The sequence below is a fragment of the Hevea brasiliensis genome, chromosome 5 (assembly GCF_030052815.1).
Source record: "Hevea brasiliensis isolate MT/VB/25A 57/8 chromosome 5, ASM3005281v1, whole genome shotgun sequence".
Classification (NCBI taxonomy): domain Eukaryota; kingdom Viridiplantae; phylum Streptophyta; class Magnoliopsida; order Malpighiales; family Euphorbiaceae; genus Hevea; species Hevea brasiliensis.
The window spans coordinates 25860538-25882230 of NC_079497.1; the positions used below are offsets into that span (position 1 = coordinate 25860538).

The window sequence follows — 21693 nt, forward strand, 5'->3', positions numbered from 1 at the left end:
AATAGCCAATTTGAAGCACTACTCAGAAAATATGGAGTGACTCACAAAGTGGCAACACCATAACGCCTATAAACAAGCAGGCAAGTGGCGATTTCAAATAGGGAGCAAAAGAGAATACTTGAGAAAATAGTGAATCGTTCAAGGAAGGATTTGTCACACCTTATGTAACATCCAGGATAAAAAAAAAAAAAAAAAAATTTGATTGATGGGAATTGGCGTGTGACAGTGGGTTTTCCCACTGTCACAGCAGCCATTTTTATTAAAAAAAAAAATAAAAAAAAAAAAATTCAAAAGAAAAACGGGAGGAGGACCCCCCCCCCCCCATTTCTCTTCTTTCCCTCTCCTTCCCTTTCTTCTTCTTCTTCCTTTCTCCGGTGACCGCGACGTCCCAGCAGCTCCCACCGGCCGCGACCCTCGACGGCCATAACCAGCGGCAAGGGAGGGAGAAGAGAGAGAAAACGCGCTCACAGTGGACAGCGGCTTTCCGGCGCGATTCCGGCTTCATCCGACGTCCAATCGAGGCGATTTCGGTGGCGTTGGAAAGCTTGTTCCGAGAGCTTTCTTTTGATACCAATTTTGAAGCAAATGGAGGTCGGATGAGTGAGATATGGAGGAGAGAAGTTTCAGGTTTTTCAAGCTTTTTCGTCAGATCTACGACGATCCAACCGTTGGATCGACGATCCGAGACCACATATGGACTGAGGAAGAGGAGAGGAACATGGTGGTATGATCAGACCCGGCAAATGTCGCCATGGCCACCGTGGCGCCGTGGTGGCTCCTGTGAGCTATGGAGATGGTTCAACTTCCAGAGGCTTCCTCATAAATTTTTGGAATTTTTGAGACACAGATAAACTTCGGGTAAGACAATCTCTATTATTTCTTTGTCTGTGGAGCATAAATACAGTGTTTCTTAAACAGGAAAAATTGGAGAAAAATTCTAAGAAAAATATATGATGAAAGTAAAATTATTTGGAGATATTCTATGGTGTTAGTTGAATTTTTGAGTGATTATAGAATATTTTTGAGAAATATGGATGGATTTTAATTAGATTTTTAGCATATGGGCATATAAGTGTTAGTAGTATGCCCTAGAGCATATCATTTAGTATGTATCTTGTATATATTTTATTAATAAAAGGCATTTCCACTTTTCCGTTTACATAATATATTTATGTATAATAGAAAAGGTCCATTGATATTTTATTAGAAATATTATTCTTAAGTTGTTAAGAATATGAGTGACAATATTTCTAGCACAAAGTATCATAAATAGGTTCACAATCAAGGATACTTCATAATAAGGACATGACTTATCCAGAAAGATTGTATTCAAGTTTGTTCCCAAGTTATTTATATGAGATATAAATAAGATGGAATGGTGAGTCTCATGCCATATAACATACATGATAGGCACTTATACATGATAAGTAGGCCGAACCAGTGACACTTATGACAAGCACATGGAGTTTACTCTTGTCAATGTTTTGTCATAAATCATATCAGTGCATATAATCTTTAGACCTGAGATAGCACAGTTATCTTGTATATAGGTAGTTTGAGTTTGATACTGCTTTTCATACTTGTACTGTGTATGGGTATATGGGCATCTGTTGGCTCCTACTAGTTATATATGGAGGTAGGTGTTGATCAAGATGGAATCTGTTCCTCTAAGTAAATAGAGTTAAAATCCTATGTTCATTTAATTGTTCTTGATGTTTCAAGTTCTGGCCAGACAGATAGATTTATTCGTAAAAGAGTTTCGATGAGAAAATCTTTTAATCAAGAACTGGAATTAAAAGAGAACATAATATTCATACAAATGGAGTTTGACATAAACCATGACTCCAGCTTGAGTTGGGATTTTGTAACAGAGAGATTCTAGTGCATGGTAACATATGATTATAGGTTCATTTAAGGTAAATCTTATTACTAATTGGGTGGCCATGGAATGCTATGCTAGGTGTTAACCATGGTCTATGAGGTTCATAAAATGATTTAGAGAAATCATTTATGGTAAGAAAGAGTTGTGATGATATTAAGAGTTGATATCATGTCTCATTGCCAATTAGTGATGAGCCTGGTAAGTCACACACATACACAAGTTATCACCTATTTAAATATGATTTAATTAATTAATTAAAGAGTTTAATTGATTAATTAAATAGATTTGGTTTGCAATTAAATTGCAAATTCCCTAGAATGTCTTTAAACCTAATCTAGATTATTGGATGTGATAAATTAAATTTATATTTAAAGTGTTTAAATATGAATTTAATTGATGAGAAATTAATTAATAGAGATTAATTAGTTAATTTATATTTGATATAAATTAATTAGAAGAAGAAAATAATTATTTTGGGTTAAGAACTCAAAATTAAGACACAGGCATTTTGGTCATTTTGCAGTGTGACACGTGGCACCATGAGATGGTGACACATGGCATAACACATAAGCTTGCAAATATTTTTAATCACGTAAGATGATTAAAATCAAGATTAAATATAGGTTTGACACTTGGCACAATGTGATTGGGTCACTTAAACCTAGAGCTAATCAAAAGGTGACATGTGGCTAGGGTTTAATGTGTTAACCTAGCTATTTAAGTGGGGTTATGAAAAGAAAACATAACCAGCAGCCTCTCCTCTCATATGTCACGCCACTTTGAGCCTCTCCAGCTATTTCTCTTCATCTCTCATCAATTCAAAGAGATTAGCCATCAATCTCTTGAATTAAGAACACTAGAAATTGTTTCTAGTGTCCTGTTTGCATCTCTAATCTCTTAAAAGGCAGAACTTGAATTTCTAATTAATAGAAAAGGCTTTAGAAGCTGTTCAAGGGCTGCCATAGGTGTTCTTGGTGTGGACAAGCTAGAGGGACAACATATGGTGTCCTGAAGACGAATCTCAAAGGCGCACAAAGACATCAAGAGGTTAGTGTAATCGTTCTTGATTTAATCTAGGGTTCTAAAATTAATCTGATTAATTTTAAAATCTTAAATGGAAAATACAGATCCAAAAACATATTAAAAGAGTTTTAATATGTTGTTTATCATTGAAATCAAATAGATAAAAATAAATCTTGCATGGTGCTTGTGACCCTAGGTGAAAATTTTTGAATTCAATGGTATAATCTTGTGTGTTTCACGCCTGTTCCTTCAATTGGTATCGAGCCACTATATTTGCCATTTAGATTGTTGATTATATAATTTAATTGTGTGTTTGATCATGAGATTAAGAGATTCATTGCTGGTTGGATCATGAGGTGTGGCGGCACACATGGTGGAGCCACCATTGGTGGCGGCAACAATGGTTCCATGGGTGGTTCAAGGTTTGGCTTTTAATTCTGCAATTATTGTATGATCTAAGGCCTATTCTTTGACTAATTAAAGTGTTTAATTAGTTGTTTTAATCACACAATTAAATTATGATTCAAATCAGAATTTTAAAAATTGTTTGAATGTGATTCAAATCTGAATTTTAAAAGTTGTTTGAATGTGATTCAAATCTGAATTTTTAAAGTTGTTTGAATCATATTTAAATCTGATTTTTTAAAATTGATTGAATAAGATTCAAATCTGATTTTTTAAAAAATGTTTGAATGTGATTCAAATCTGAATTTTTAAAGTTGTTTGAATGTGATTCAAATCTGAATTTTTAAATTTGTTTGAATGAGATTCAAATCTGAATTTTTAAATTTATTTGAATCATATTCAAATCTGAATTTTAAGTTGAATATGAGATATTCAATTTAATTTAAGTATGTATGTTTTATTTAATTGTTAAATAGTGATATGCATGATGGATGATCATGGACTATAAAAGACCAATGTGATTGGATTTATTTCTTTTATGTTTCTTTGGGATTGTAAATTAATTAATTTATTTTAATTTATTTTGGGCATGTATTATTAAGTTTGTAATAATTTTTGGGTTGTAATTTCATTTATTTAAGTTCTTGTAAATTTGCCTTGGTATGCCAAGGATTACTATGTAATATTGGATTGCAAGAAGTTCAAGGAGGTCAAGAGCATTGGTGGGACCAGTGGGAGGAATTCAAGATCAAGTGTTGATTATGTACTCCTTCAGCAACTCTTGTAAAATGAATGAATGAAATGCACCTAGGAATGCCCTGATTCAATTCTTGGTGGCTCAGAATTGAATCCCTTAGAAAGTCCATGATCATACCATATTTACTGCTTATCCATGAATGTATGAGATGTATGGGAATGTATGCAATTATATGATATATGCATGCTAAATGGATAATGTGCAAAGTGAGACCTTAATAGTAAATAGAATGGCTATAAAATCTTCCAAACAAATGATTAAGTTGGAAATGCTATAATTAAAGTAATTATAACATAAGCCCTCCATTGGGGCAATTATTTTAAGAAATTTTAAATAGTTGCATGAGATGCAATTAATTTAAGAGATTTTCTTAAGAATAATTGTTAAGCATGAGATGTTGTAAATATGTAAATGGTTTGGTGGCCAATATTGGATGTACCTGAGGGACATTAAAATTATTTGCATAATTACTGGCTCAATGGGATCAACTTAACTAATGCAAGATAAGTCAATATTGGATGTACGAGATTTTGAGCATTAGGGGCTAGTAAAGGATTGAACCTCACATGAGATGTGATGGGCAAGGAGTTGCTCACTTATAGTTTATTGTAATTCCAATAATGGATGTACCTGAGGATGATCAATAGAATTATAAGAATTCAATCACCCACTAGAAATCCATCCAACTAGGATTTCCGTTTTCTACTCTGGAAGTGTAGGATTCGCTAAGTTAGTGGGAGGACCAATTTGATTAAAAGACCATAATCATTTTGGTTAATTACATGATACATTTACTAATTAATCTGTTATTTCGCAATTAATTTTACGATAAAAATGAGCACAAAACAACCACCACCATCCAATATCCTTGCAAGCATACTTGATCACAACAGAGTTGACAGGACCTAATCATGCGATTGGCTAAGAAATTTGAAACTTGTCCTGAACCTTGAACATATAGGATATGTTCTATATTCAAATGTTCCTGGTCCCTTACCTCCAGAGGCCACATAAGAGGAACATGATACTTTGGACAAGTGGAAGGAGCATGATATGAGAGCTAAGTGTTACATGCTTGCTTCCATGAGTAATGAGTTACAGAAGCAACATGAGAACATGCAGAGTGCTAGTGAGATCCTCCTTCACCTACAAGAGTTGTATGGTGAGCACAGCAGGAATGCTAGGTATGAGATATCTAGACAGCTATTCCGTATGAGGATGTCTGAGGGACAGAATGTTGGGGATCATGTCCACAAGATGATTCGGCTGATTGAGCAGTTGGAACATCTTGACTTCAACATGGATTTCCAACTACAAATGGATTTGATCCTTCAGTCCCTTCCTGAGTCTTTTGGGAATTTTGTGACAAATTTTCATATGACTCAACAGGAATGCACCTTAGCTGGTTTACTCAACATGCTGGTTATTGTCCAAAAGAATAAGCCAGGCAATAAAGGAAAAGAGGTAGTTTGGTTGCATCTTCTTCTACTGGAATGTCCAACAAGAAGAAGGGCAATAATAAAAAGAAACCTCAGATTCCTGGTCCTTCCAAGAAAATAGCTAAACAGAAAGGGAAGACCAAAGCTGACAAAGGCAAAGGAAAGTGTTTCCACTGCCAATAGGAAAGTGTTTCCATTGCCAGTAAGAAAGTGTTTCCACTGGCTAGAGTATAGCAATCTAAAAGAATGCAATGCCATGGTGAAAAACAACTCAAGTTCAAAATATATTTGGCACTTAAGGTTATGTCATGTTGCAGAAGATAGGATTGCAAAACTGGAGAAAATGGGGATTCTATCCTCATTGGGCTCTGAGCCTACTCCAACTTGTGAATCTTGCCTTCAGGGCAAAATGACTAGATCACCCTTTGTTGGACAGGGGCTAAGAGCTGAAAATATTTTAGAGCTAATACATAGTGATGTATGTGGTCCATTTAAAGAAATGGCTAGAGGGGTTTTCATTATTTTATTACCTTTACTGATGATAAATCAAGGTTTGGGTATTTGTATTTGATGAAATACAAACATGAATCTTTTGAAAAGTTCAAAGAATTTAAATCAGAAGTAGAAAATCAAACAGGAAAGAATATTAAAGCTCTTCGATCAGATCGTGGAGGTGAATATTTGAGTACTGAATTTGATGAATACTTGAGAGAGCATGGCATTGTTTCTCAGCTGACTCCTCCAGGAACGCCACAGCTGAATGGTGTATCTGAAAGGAGAAATCGTGCCCTATTGGATATGGTACATAGTATGATGAGCTATACTGATATGTCAATCTTCTTTTGGGGATTTGCATTAGAATCAGCTTTGTATATTCTGAATAGGATTCCATCAAAATCAGTTTCTTCCACACCTTATGAGATATGGCATGGAAGAAAACCAAGTCTTAAGCACGTTAAGATTTGGGGTTGTCCAGCTTATATCAAAAAACTGAACACTGATAAATTGGAGACCAAATCAGAAAAAGGTCGATTTGTTGGATATCCAAAAGATAGTTTTGGATATTATTTCATTTGCCTACTTCACAAAAGGTTGTTATAAGTAGAGATGCCACATTTCTTGAACAACAGTTTGTTCAAGAAGGAGGCAAAGGAAGGCAAATAGAGTTAGAATTGGAGAATTCTGACCAACCAACAGATTAGATGGATATAAATCCATCTAGTCAACCTATACCCATTGATGAAACATCTACAGCTGTTCCTCGTAGAACAACCAGGGTATCTCACCCACCAGTGAGATATGGTTTTCTTCATGAAGAAGAACAAGAGTTGTCTACTCATGAAGAAGTAGATCATGGAGATGATTCACTTACCTATGAAGAAGCTATATCAGATATAGACTCTTCAAAATGGATTGATGCTATGAAATCCGAGATTGATTCCATGTATAAGAATCAAGTTTGGGATCTTGTTGACCCACCTGAAGGTATTGTACCTATAGGGAACAAATGGGTTTTCAAGAAGAAAATATGTTCTGATGGAAAGGTAGAGACCTATAAGGCAAGGCTAGTAGCGAAAAGGTTTCGCCAAAGGCAAGGAATCGACTATGAGGAGACTTTCTCGCCTGTTGCCATGCTTAAATCAATTAGGATTTTATTAGCAATAGCTGCATACTATGATTATGAGATTTGGCAGATGGATGTCAAATGGCTTTTCTCAATGGATACATTGAAGAAAACATTTTCATGGAACATCCTACGTGATTTGAATCCCAAGATGGTTCCAAGGTATGCAAGCTAAAGCGATCCATTTATGGGTTGAAACAAGCTTCGAGGAGTTGGAACATCCGTTTTGATGAAGCCATTAAATCCTTTGGTTTTATCAAAAAATGAGGATGAGCCATGTGTATATAAGAAGGTTAGTGACAGTGCTGTCACTTTCCTTGTCTTATATGTGGATGACATACTGTTGATGGGTAATGACACAGGTATGTTGACGACTATAAAGGTATGGTTGTCAAATACATTCTCCATGAAAGACTTAGGGGAGGCAACCTATATTCTTGGTATTCGCATCTATAGAGATAGAGCGAAAAGAATAATAGGTTTATCCCAAAGTTTATACTTGGAAAAGGTGTTAAAGAGGTTTAACATGCTTGATTCCAAGAGAGGATTGTTACCAGTGAGACATGGTATCCATCTTTCTATAGAGATGTCTCCAATGACATCTGAAGAAAGAGATAAGATGGCAGGATTCCATATGCTTGGCTATTGGAAGTTTAATGTATGCAAAGTTGTGTACTAGGCGGATATCGCATATCTTTATTAGTTTGACTAGCGGTATCAATCCAATCAGGTTTGGAACATCGGATAGCTATCAAGAATATTCTTAAGTACTTGAGAAGAACTAAGGATTTATTCTTGATTTATGGAGGTGGAGACTTGCAATTGGATGGTTATATCGATTCGATTTCCAATCGAAATCGATGATAGAAAGTCTACCTCTGGATATGTGTTCATTTGTAATGGAGGTGCGATCGGTTGGAAGAGTTCCAAGCGAGCACGCATTGCAGATTCCACTCGAGGTGAGTATATTCGCATCGAATCGCAAAAGAAGTCATTTGGATGAAGAAGTTCGTGAGAACTTACGGTAGTTCCTTCCATTGAGTCGTGGTTCCATTACATCGTGACAACAATGGAGCGATCATATAGGCTAAGGAACTAAGGTCTCACCCAAAATCCAAACACATAGAAAGGCACTACCACATTATCAGAGATATAGTTGGGCAAGGCAATATAGCCATGCAGAAAATAGCGGCTGATTCATTCACTAAGCCTTTGTCATAAGCTCAGTTAGACTGACATCTTGAGAAGATGGGTCTAAGGTATTGTAATGAATGGCTCTAGTGCTAGTGGGAGATTGTTAGTAGTATGCCCTAGAGCATATCATTTAGTATGTATCTTGTATATATTTTATTAATAAAAGGCATTTCCACTTTTCCGTTTACATAATATATTTATGTGTAATAGAAAAGGTCCATTGATATTTTGTTAGAAATATTATTCTTAAGTTGTTAAGAATATGAGTGACAATATTTCTAGCACAAAGTATCATAAATAGGTTCACAATCAAGGATACTTCATAATAAGGACATGACTTATCCAGAAAGATTGTATTCATGTTTGTTCCCAAGTTATTTATATGAGATATAAATAAGATGGAATGGTGAGTCTCATGCCATATAACATACATGATAGGCACTTATACATGATAAGTAGGCGAACCGGTGACACTTATGACAAGCACATGGAGTTTACTCTTGTCAATGTTTTGTCATAAATCATATCGTGCATATAATCTTTAGACACGAGATAGCAGTTATCTTGTATATAGGTAGTTTGAGTTTGATCGCTTTCATACTTGTACCGTGTATGGGTATAGGGGCATCTGTTGGCTCCTACTAGGTATATCTGGAGGTAGGTGTTGATCAAGATGGAATCTGTTCCTCTAAGGAAATAGAGTTAAAATCCTATATTCATTTAATTGTTCTTGATGTTTCAAGTTCTGGCAGACAGATAGATTTATTCGAAAGAGTTTCGATGAGAAAAATCTTTTAATCAAGAACTGGAATTAAAAGAGAACATAATATTCATAGCAAATGGAGTTTGACATAAACCATGACTCGGCTTGAGTTGGGATTTTGTAATGAGAGATTCTAGTGCATGGTAACATATGATTATAGGTTCATTTAAGGTAAATCTTATTACTAATTGGGTGGCCATGGCATGCTATGCTAGGTGTTAACCATGGTCTATGAGGTTCATAAAATGATTTAGAGAAATCATTTATGGTAAGAAAGAGTTCGATGATATTAAGAGTTGATATCATGTCTCATTGCCAATTAGTGATGAGCCTAGTAAGTCACACACATACACAAGTTATCACCTATGTAAATATGATTTAATTAATTAATTAAAGAGTTTAATTGATTAATTAAATAGATTTGGTTTGCAATTAAATTGCAAAGTCCCTAGCATGAGTTGAAACCAAATCTAGATTATTGGATGTAAGATAAATTAAATTTATATTTAAAGTGTTTAAATATGAATTTAATTGATGAGAAATTAATTAATAGAGATTAATTAGTTAATTTATATTTGATATAAATTAATTAGAAGAAGAAAATAATTATTTTGGGTTAAGAACTCAAAATTAAGACACGAGGCATTTTGGTCATTTTGCAGTGTGACACGTGGCACCATGAGATGGTGACACATGGCATAACACATAAGCTTGCCAAATATTTTTAATCACGTAAGATGATTAAAATCAAGATTAAATATAGGTTTGACACTTGGCACAATGTGATTGGGTCACTTAAACCTAGAGCTAATCAAAAGGTGACATGTGGCTAGGGTTTAATGTGTTAACCTAGCTATTTAAGTGGGGTTATGAAAAGAAAACATAACCAGCAGCCTCTCCTCTCATATGTCACGCCACTTTGAGCCTCTCCAGCTATTTCTCTTCATCTCTCATCAATTCAAAGAGATTAGCCATCAATCTCTTGAATTAAGAACACTAGAAATTGTTTCTAGTGTCCTGTTTGCATCTCTAATCTCTTAAAAGGCAGAACTTGAATTTCTAATTAATAGAAAAGGCTTTAGAAGCTGTTCAAGGGCTGCCATAGGTGTTCTTGGTGTGGACAAGCTAGAGGGACAACATATGGTGTCCTGAAGACGAATCTCAAAGCACATCAAGAGGTTAGTGTAATCGTTCTTGATTTAATCTAGGGTTCTAAAATTAATCTGATTAATTTTAAAATCTTAAATGGCAAATACAGATCCAAAAACATATTAAAAGAGTTTTAATATGTTGTTTATCATTGAAATCAAATAGATAAAAATAAATCTTGCATGGTGCTTGTGACCCTAGGTGAAAATTTTTGAATTCAATGGTATAATCTTGTGTTTTTCACGCTTCCGTTCCTTCAATAAGATTGTTTGAAATTTAGATAATTAAATTTTATATAATTGGTTGAAGCTTGAGGATGGAAGTTTAAATATGTAAATATTTAATTAGGTTGAATTAAGAATATATTAGATGTTGGAATCTCATGGAATTGAGTAAAATTCTTGAATAAAATAATCATGGGTGATTAGAAAATTATAATTCCTTTTGCAATAGCCTTATAATATTATTAAAGACCGCGGTGCAAAATTTTAAAATTTTTAGAGCTTGTTTGAGTGGGTTTTTGAAAAATATCAATTATAGGGACTAAAACGTAATTTTTAAGATTTTGAGTATAGTCTGATTTGGAGGGCCCAGGAGGGGCCATGTGATATTAATGAGATGTGATTGTGGAAATTGAGAATTTAGAAGTGTTATTTGAGCCTCTTTGCAGGTTGGGTAGGTCCCAGGTATAGGGGAAACTCTGCCGGATTTTCGGCATGAATTAGGCTGTCTATTGCCTCTTTAGAGTTTTATTTTGAGTTAGTACTAATAAATTTATAATTTAATTATTAGGTGATCGAGATCAACTATTTTCCTGCATCCAGCAGCCACAATAGTCGACGGTGTACTGTGAGTAAAATATTAATTTTAATTGTAATTTCGATATTATTATATGTTCAAGCATGCCCATGCATCACTTATATGCATATATTTATGTAGTTAAACTCTAGGCACGATTTATGTTGCATTCATAACTGTTGATGTGCCATTGATGTTGTTGTGGTAATTTGGAGCAGTGTGCGTGCGTTGGCGTGCGTGTGATGTGGTGTAGTCACGGCTTGAGTAATTCGCTGGGACCCGATCCTTCGAGGGGTAGTCACGGCTTGAGTAATTCGCTGGGACCCTCGATTTGGTTATTAAGTGGAAGTCCGAGCTTGAGTAATTCGCTGGCACCAGGTTGGATTTAAGAGAGCTGTATAGGGGATCAGCTCCCATATGTTATGATTGATACTACAGGGTGTGTGAGTGCTCCAAATTACCTTTTTGATGCTATGATGTGAATTTATTGCTGATTTTGCACTTCATTCCACAGGTTGCATTAGTTTTAGATAGTTATAGAGATTATGGTTAAAATTGATATTTTACTCTCTGAGTCGAACGCTCACTCCTGTTCAAAAATTTTTCCAGGCCACAGGAGGAGTTATTTTACAGAGCAACCTGTTTTCTTCCTCGCAGGTTTAACGTCAATTATTTAATTGTTTTACTATCTTTTATAAATTAAAAATCTAGAACTCCGCATGTGTTAGAAATAGTGTGGACCTTGGTAGAGGTTGTGTTAACTTAAATTTTTAAGATTAATAAATGAAGATTTGTATGGTATTTAAACAGTTTGTAAATGAGGTATGAGGTTGAGTGGGCTCGATTTTAGTTTGAAAATTTGGCTAAGTTGGCGAAATGAAATTATAACAGTTTGATTTAAATTATTTTATATGCATATTGGGCCTAAATTGTGGGCCTGGTTATGGATTTGAGGAATAGTTAGGCTTACTACGGGCCTCGGGGGCTTTAAGCTGGCCCAGGTCCTAGTGCCGGTCCGGCCCATAGGTTGGGTCGTGACACCTTACCCCTCTGTAAGGCATAACATGATCCCATAGAATACCTAATGAACTATCGAATTTCACCTACCGATAACTCATTAAGTATCCTACAAGGGATTTTAAAATTATTTTCTTACTTTTTAGAAGTGGTGAGCATTTTATAATAGGTATTAAAAAATTTAATTAGAGTTTATAAACTAGTTAAAATTTTTGTCCCTTTTTATTTTCCGCAAATTTTAGAAAAATTTCCAAATCAAATAACATCCAAAATAATACTAAGTAATTTCATTCAATTTAAAACAAAATACTTTCATTCATATTTCATTACAATTAAACAAATTACATTTATCCAAAATTTACATTAGAAAAATCTAACTAATATTATTACAAACTTTATACAACTACTTATGACCAGTTCTACATGTACATACATTTACATATATCAAAATAATTATTACAATCAGGGTATAAAATATACCCGATAAAACTTCAGGGAATGGTGGCTCCAAAATCCTCAGCAGCTCACTCTGCTGCTCCTCTAGTCTCTATATCTGCGACAGTAATAACAGCCATCGCTGAGTACTATGACTCAATGGTGCACAACATATTAAAATAACCTTTATGCAGAATTTAAATCATACTTATTCAAAAATTGAACCGAACATGAGAAATAAATACAAAACATGATTTATATGCATTTAATTCAAACAATTTCATTTCGAAAGTCTCAAAATAAATTTCATAAAAACACACAGTTATATCATGCCATTCGAAACAATAATCATCTCAATAGCCAAAGGCTTATGAGAAGTCACATCACAAGGCTAGCTAGCTCAAATATATGGATATCCATTCAATTTCTTCTTCTACTGGCATACACCTCAATACTTCAGCCAGAGAAGGAATTAAAATTTGAAACTGATTTCCCCCACTAGTCATGCTAGTGAGGTATTCAAATATATGGTCATGACACTGTGGTTTCAAAACTATCTTAACAATTTATCAAACATTTATTGTCATTTCAAACACATACAAGTAAACTTTTAACCATTTAAGTCAAAAGCATAATAAACATTTTAATATAATTAAGTCACAATTTAATTTCATAATTCATTCAAAATAATTTGCAAAAGAAAATTTACGAAAAATTCTATGTTGTGCACAAACCTTATACGAGTTGCCTCTTGGCCTTGACTTGATTCCTCAGGTTCTTTCCCAGTATTTTTTTCAACTGAAACACATAATTTCACAGTGTTTCTATATCATAAAATTATCATAAGTCCAAAAATAATTTCAAATCTAACTTTAATATGCTTAATTTGATATTCTTTGAAATTTGTATTTTAGGGTTAATATTCATGATACTATTCAAGTCAATTTATTGACTTTCTAATACTTAATAGGTATGGGAATTCTAATTTTACCCACATACCATATTTTGGTTACCTAATTTGTTGGTTTTGGTTCTTTTCTCAAAACATAAGTCTTTTAGGCACAAATTTCAAATTTTCAGTTTTGGTATCTTATTTTTCACTGTTCCATTGGTCATATTGCTGTTAGAATTTGGCTAAGTTTTCTTCATAGAAGTTGTTCCTTATTGTCTTAAATTTATTTTCCTTTTTGAATCACTCCATTTGGAGTTTTTTACCTCAAGTTATAGCCATTTGAATATGGCTGGCCAGATTAGTCTAACCCAGATTTTCTGGACACCAACTTAGTTCTGGCAGTTTTAGGTCATTAAATTTGGGTAGCTAAATGACTTTGTTAAGTGCATAATTTAGACTTGTGTTCTTCATGAAAGTTGTAGGGCTATGTCTCAGCTTTCTACTGGTAAAATTTCAGGTCATTTGGACTTGCCTAGCCCAAGTTATGGTGAAATGAACAAATACTATTCATTTGGTCATTTTTGTACAGGTCAGTTTGCCTAATCCGGTTTTGGCCAATTTGTTCACTATGCTATGGTCACTTTTTGGGCATGATTCCTAGATGAAAAATGTGCCATTTTGTATCTAGTTTCATTCCAAATTGGCCTCACACCAATTGGGTAGGTAAATTTTCATTTTTTGTCCCTGAAAGGGACCTTGGTCATGCTGCCTACAAAATGGCCATATCCAATCCGAATTTCAATTTGGTTTCCTACACACCACAATTGGTTATACATTACTATTTTTCAACTCAAACAAGGTCAAACACATCATTTGGCTAATTCTTACATTTTTCCTCCCAAAACCCTAGGTGCCAAAACCCTAACTTTTATGCTTAGCTCAATTGATGAAATCTAAATGCATCATATATACCTTTACACTCTTTTGCACTTAACTACTTCTTCATTTTCATCAAAATCATTCATTCTCAAACCTAAACCCTAGCTGGCCAAAATTTATGTTTGGTCCATCAACCAAGTTTTCTTTTGATTTTAAGGATGACATCTAAGTTAAAGTAACTCAAAATATGTATTTTAAACATTAAATTTCAATTTAATTTCTTACCTCAACTTGAAGTTCCTCTTCCTCAATTCCTTCCTTTTCCTCTTTTCTTTTCCTGCTCAAGCTTCTTTTTAAGTGAAGTTAACAAGGTTTAATGATGAAAACTAAAGTTTCTATGGTGGGATTTAGGGTTTGATCAAGCTCAAAATGAGCTTTAATGGAGTTTTTCTAAGGGTGAAGTGAGGGAGAGAGAGAGCCGGCTGGTTTGGGAGGGAGATGTAATTGTTTTCTTTTCTTTTTTTATGTCATTTTAGTGTGTTTATTTCATGTATTTGAATTGGTCAAAATTTGTAGGAATTTAAAAATAATTTTGACATCATGATGATGTCATCCAAGTAATGTAAACAACCTTTTTTCTTTTCTTTTTTTTTTCATTTATTTTTCCTTAGTTCTTTAATTTAATTCTTAATCCCAAAATCTTCTTTTCTCTGATTTTATTGGACAGTTAGGTCAGGAGTCAGCTCTAGAGGTGAATTGACCAAATTGCCCCTCGCCGGTTCGATCCGGTTTACAAATAATTCAATACTTCTTCCGGATCCTTGACCTAATTATTTGACCTACTTAACAATTCTTTTTCATGATTTTCTCTTTTTCACTGTGTTTGCAATAGTCCTAAGGATCGCGGCTTCACATTTTACTGTTCAAAATTTGAGTTTAAGTCGACCTCGCAGTCCTTCCGGAGAAGGTCATCCATCGTTGTGACTCTCGGCTCATTTAACTTCTTGTGTTCTATTTTTCTTATTTATACTTAACCATTTGACAATTACTAATTATTTATTTTCAGGGCTTATCTAGTTGTCTTAGATGTTGTTCTAATCCCCTTAATTATCCAGACCGACACCGGTCATCGGAACAGTGAAATATACTAGGCTATGCAAATAGGGGTGTTACAGGATTAGTCCTTAAACTCGATAATGCACTTTAGGCCAACTGCACAGCCTTCAAAACACCTATTGGAGCTACCCCATTCCACTTAGTGTTCGAGAAATCATGCCACCTACCTGTCGAGCTTAAACATAAGGCTTATTAGGCAATAAAGACACTAAATTTTAACTTAAAGAGTGTTAGAGAAAAGAGGCTTCTACAACTAAATGAATTGAAAGAAATTAGGCAAGACGTCTATGATAATGCAAGGATATATAAGGAAATGACAAAGAACTAGCATGATAAGCATATCACAAGAAGAAAACCTTATCTTACTATTCAACTCTAGATTAAAGCTATTCCCTAAAAAGTTGAGATCTTAATGGTTCGGACCTTTTAAAGTCCTGTATACCTTCCCTTATGGAGTAGTAGAGATATGGAGTGAGACAGCAGGAGCATTCAAAGTCAATAGATAGTACCTCAAGCGATACTTTTTTATAGAACCTATTGAGAAAGGAGTAACACACTCCTTTGCTGATCCACCTACCCCTCAATAAGCTAACAGTACAATTAAGATAAAGACTATAAATAAGTGCTCCTAAGGAGGCAATCCAAGTTTTTAAAGCTTTAATTTTATTTCTTTTACTTTTGCAATCTTTTTCTTTTACTGCACACTCATAACAAAGTTCTTACCTTAAATTATTTCAAGAGAAGAGAGGAGAAGCACGAATCTCAAAATGGGACGGACTAGAACAAGGGAAAAAAACTATGCAACAGAAGTGAATTACAATTAGGGAAGTCTCCTTACTTACTAATTATGTGCTGCATTGACATACTTAGAATTGAATTAGCATAGGGATGGAAATAGGGTATCATTGTGCATCCTTGGTGCCATTTTAAGGAGTCTTCAGTAGCTAAATAGTGAAACACAACCTAACACAATTAGAAGGACCATAAAAATTTGAAAAATTCTAAGTCTAAAGAGTTACACGGGGCACCCCATGCATTAAAGCACACCCTGTGTAACCTAGAAAACTCAAGGAATAAAAGGGAAAGCCACTACAAAAAGTTACATGGGATACTCTGTGCATACATGCATGTCCCGTGTAACTTTTAGGTTAAAAGGCAAATTTTAATTAAGTAGACAGAAAGTTAGATGGGTTAACCCATGTAACATTACATAAAGGAAAAACAAAAAAAAATGTACAAAAGTGGATAGAAAGTTACATGGGCCAACTTGTGTAACGTTACATTGCCTTATGTAGAATGTCACAGCCGCATTTTAAATTTGTACTGTTTCATGTGAAAATTTATGTCCCAACCCCCAACTGACCAAAAATCCCTATTTAAAGACCAAAACTCGTCACAAACACACTTCTCTCTCTCCCAAATTTCTCTCAAATCCCTTCCCCTCACAAAACCTTCTTCCAAACCCTAGATTCTAAATCACATCCCTTCCCCATGTCTAGCAAAAAGAGCATATCATCGTCCCTCTTCCTCCTGGATAAGAAATGATTCACCTTCCCCTCCATCATGCCCAAAAATAAGGCAAACAAAAAGGGAGGAGGAACAACCCCAACCCTAACCATAAAGCCAACCCCAATAATAATAACCACAAGTACCACCAAGAATACGACCACATTAAGACTTTAAGTTGGCATGGCCATTCAAAGATGCACATTATAAGGCTCTTACTTTCTGATTCTCAAAGCACAAAAAACCCCTATAAAGTACCTTGATGATTGTATCTTGGAACAAATGGGAATAAGGGCACAAGTGGACACTTATTTGCACAACATAGAATGAGAGCACTTTGCCACATTGCGATTCTTTACCTACAAAGACCTTACACTAGAGTTCTTAGGGAGTTTCCAAGCCAACTTATGAGCTATGGATAGAGTGGATAGGGGCAAATCCAATTCTAGCTTCTAGAAGTGGATCGAGCATTGAACATAGATGTGTTTAATGCCATGTTGGGGTTTGACAGGCTAGCCTCCAACATAAGATGAGAGCACTTTACAATCTTGGCACTGAGATATATTCACCGCCTCGCGGCTTATACCATTATGGGGCGAGGACATAGCTTAGGCGTGGTGAATGCCAATGAGTTATTCTTTCTTTGGTGCATGGTTCATGGGTAGAGATATAGCATTGGATATTTTCTTTGCTAACACTTCAGGAGGATCTCTCACTAGACCACTAGACACATAGTGAGTGGCAGCCTCATCACCACCATAGCGATACACTACAGCTTCTTACTCACTCATGTATGGTTGTATCCTATCATAGGAATGACAAGTATAAACATAACCATTTGCATCTCCATAGGCATTTGTGGGAGGGTAGTGGACACATGCCTCCTTATAGATGAACGTGGGAATGTGGCACCTAGAGCACAGTCGTAGAAGCGAGATGAATCATTAGGAGCACAATAGTAGCTAGAAGAGGAGTAACCTATGGAGCAGCAGTAGTATGAGGGTCCAGACCCAATACTCTAGGCATCACCAGCCCGAGTCCCACCCTTCACACCATCTTCCGCTCATCCTGTCCTTACATACCTTTACCCAGTGCTTTAGAGATAGAGGACAGCCTCTAGGAAGCACATAACAAACTAGATATGCTCCTGGAGAGAGAGGACAAGAGTAGACCCACCTTACCTTCAGAGACATTTTAGACTATGATGCTTATATTAGGCCACATTATGGATTTTGCATAGGGATAGGCCTAGTTCTAGTCTATTTTGTTAAACTTCAGTACATTATATATATATATATATATATATATATATATATATATATATATACACGCACACACACACACACACACCTTACTTCCTTTAGTAATTATGCTTTATTAATTTTCATAGCTTGCATATTATATTATAATGCCATTAAGGACACTGCTAAGTGTGAGTTTTGGGGTGTGTATGCAATTTTCTTGCATTTTAGTTAATATTTGCATTTGCAATACCTTTTCATGCTTTTACTATACTTGTGTATCAAAGTGCAGAAAAATATTTCAAAATTCTAAAAATTTTCAAAATTTTTCATGCTTTCCTTAAGAATATGACTAAAATTCAAATTAGCAAATAATTGTTCTCTCATGGGATAATGGCATGAATGTACCAAATAGTCTAAAAGATTGGATTTATTATTTATAAAAGACCTATTTTCTAAGTCGAGGATGACCAATTAAACTAATTCATAACTATTAGTTTGTCATACTGAATTTGTAAAGCTAGGAGATAATTCTTGAAACATGAATAAGCTTAGGTATCTCTCACCAACCATAGAATAGATTTCTTTGATCTATCGAGGCAAAATCCTAGCATGCACTTGAAAAATAGATGATTTAGGCATTCTTAATTATTAACCTCATTAAAGCATTAGCCACCCTTAATTAAAATTATCACTCACAATCAATTTGAGCCTATAATTTTACTTCTATATGTTCCTTGCTAACCCACAAGAATAACTTAGCCCTTAGTCCAAACACTTATCCTAACCTTATAAGAAAAGTCAAAATGTAAAGTGAAAAGCACATTAGGTATACAAAGAGATAAGGAAAGGAGTGAATGAAAACTTGGCACAAATATGCTATAAGAAAGAGAGAGAGAGAGAGAGAGAGAGAGAGAGAGAGAGAGAGAGAGAGAAAGAGAGAGAGAGAGAAGTGCACTTCCAAACTAGTAAAAAGAGTGAGTTTAGGGCTAAGCGCCAAAAAAGAGGGGACAAAAAGGCATAAACAAAAGTCAAATTATATGCCAAAGTTCCCATAAAAATATAAAAGTGAAGCATACTTGGCATTAAGCTTCAAATTGCAAAAAAAAGCTCCTTTTCTCCATTGGCAAAAGGAAAGTCAAAATTTAGTGTGCATTTATATTTTGCAAGGTGTTTCTTCTCATATTTTGTATTCCTTAAGACCTTGTAACCACATTTGCAACCCTATAACCCCATTATAACTTTATAAAAGACCTTTTGATCTTTTGAAAAAAGTATGCTACATTAGTAAAGATAAAGAATTAAGATATGCGTATGGGGTTGGGAACATAATCCATCCTATATACAATCATTCACAATAGGGGCATATTAAGTTAGTGATTGTTTCTTAAATTTATCTCAGTGAGATAATATTTTGTGACTTATTAATAGTCTTGTAATTAGAATAATTGGTTAACATTTCATGAGAAAGAAGGATTTCTAACAAGCAATCATTAATTCTTTTATGCGTTGAAGGAAAGGAATTGGAATGTGGATATTAAGAGTTCATTTGGAAGCAAAATTGAGTTTTTGCTTGTAATTCTAGGAAAGCAAGAAACCCTAATGTATTTTTAAGCTTTGATTTGCTTAAGGACAAGCAAAGATTTGAGTTTGGGAGTACTTAATACACTTATGTTATATAGGTATTTTGAGGTACATTTTACGACATTTCATAAGCATTTAGTTAGTCAATTGCATATTTCTTATTAGTTTCATTGCTTTTTTAGGATTTTTTTTAGTTACTCTAGCTTAATTCCATGATCTCTATATTTTATTAGTTGATTTTATGCAATTCAAAGGCCTAGAACACATTTGAACAAGTTTTGAAGTCAAAAGGAGTAGAATTTGCACCGTAGAGAATTACACAAGCCGTACACTGGGTGCCCTGGCCTATGTAACTAGCTGCCAGGAAAACTACTAAAAAAGAGCAAGTACACAGGCCGTGTAAAGGTCCCTAGCCCGTGTAACTTTCTACCACCTAAAGAATTTCAAGCCTCAAAAGCTCCAGAAACTTACACAACTTGCCTCGTGTAATGAAGCATGGGGCGTGTAAAATGTTCTAGCTCAGACTCCAATTTGACTCCCACTCTATTTTGCTCAACCCGGTTAGACTTCTAAGGTCTTTAGAACTCTAAATTAAAGGTTTTTATGCCAGATATAAATACAGGAAGTTAAGAATAAGCCAAAGATTAAATTATTTACATTCTAACCTAGTTTTTTAAACAATCTGGAGAGATTAGCATAAAATTCTAAAGAGAGATTCATAGCAGAAGTTCCACAAGCTCAAAGCTAAGTAGTCTTCTACCTGGATTTCTTTGTTTTATTTCTTCAGATGTTTTATCATTGTTATTTTATTTTTATGTTAATTATTAAACTCATCATGAGTAAGTAATTTTCTTAATTCTAGGATTAGGGATGTATCACTTTCAATTCTATTATGGATTTACATTGACTTCATTTAATAAATTCAGAATCTTGTTCTTTGATTCAATTTCTTGTGATCTTAATGCATGCTTTGAGAAAAGCTCCACTTAGTTATGATTCTAAATACTAATTGAATGACTGAAAGGTGACAATTAATATTAGAGAATCAAGATATTAAACTTAGAGTTTTGGCCTAAAGATAGGCTGAAATTCTATGTGGAGTGCATAATAATCAAAGAACTTAAAAGATCTTAATTGAGATTGATCGCCATGAAAATAGGATTCATATTATTTAGGATTCACCTTGAGTGCCTAGAGAGAGGACTTAAGATAATCAAGGATTAATTTCCTTTAAAGCAATAAACATCCAATTTATTGAATAGATGAGATTAGATTTGTAATTAGCTGAAGTGTGAACTCCTAAGTCTGGAATTGCTTTTATTCATTGATTTCTTTAATTAAATTGCTTAGTATCCCTCTGCTTGCATTAGATTAGAATAACTTAGTTTAAATTCTCATAGCTATATTTAGTAGTCTAAATAGCCATAATTGTGTTTAGTTTAGTATTCACCCAGTTCCTCATGGGAACGATACTCACTCACTATTGTATTACTTATTAATGATCCGTTCACTTGTGAGATTTTGCACAACAATACTATGGGGAAAGGATTAATAATGGACACCGGGAAGCTGGGTGGAGAGAAAACCCTCAGGGTAGAAGAAGCACCAACTCCCCAAAATAGAGGAATTCAGGGGAGATACTACCAAATGAGATGTTACACCAGCAATGATTCCTAGTGAGATTCTAGATGTTGTACCAAATGGAGTATCAGGTGTTGTAACAATGTGGTACTAGGTGCAGTGGATGACATATTGACAGCAGAAAATCTAAAGATAAGCATAATGCAACTAAGTTATCCTACATGCCCCAAGTGCACAAAGAGAATCAAGATAGCACAAAGGTACCAATTTCATTTTCGAATAAACAAAATTCACAGTAGCTACAATTCTTTCCAAATCCTTCTCAAATTCTTCAAATTTCATGTAAATCAATAACACACAGATAACACCCCATATCTATACTATCAAAAATGACTCCCATAGCCAAGA

The 21693-nt window shown here is 34.6% G+C and overlaps 1 long non-coding RNA gene across 1 annotated transcript; it reads left to right on the forward strand.

The window, feature by feature from the left end:
- Nucleotides 1-768: 768 nt before the first annotated feature.
- Nucleotides 769-11841, forward strand: LOC131180222 (uncharacterized). Its single transcript, XR_009149028.1, has 3 exons — nucleotides 769-858; nucleotides 11029-11085; nucleotides 11644-11841. It is a non-coding gene; the product is annotated as an uncharacterized LOC131180222 (long non-coding RNA).
- The last annotated feature ends 9852 nt before the right edge of the window (nucleotides 11842-21693 follow it).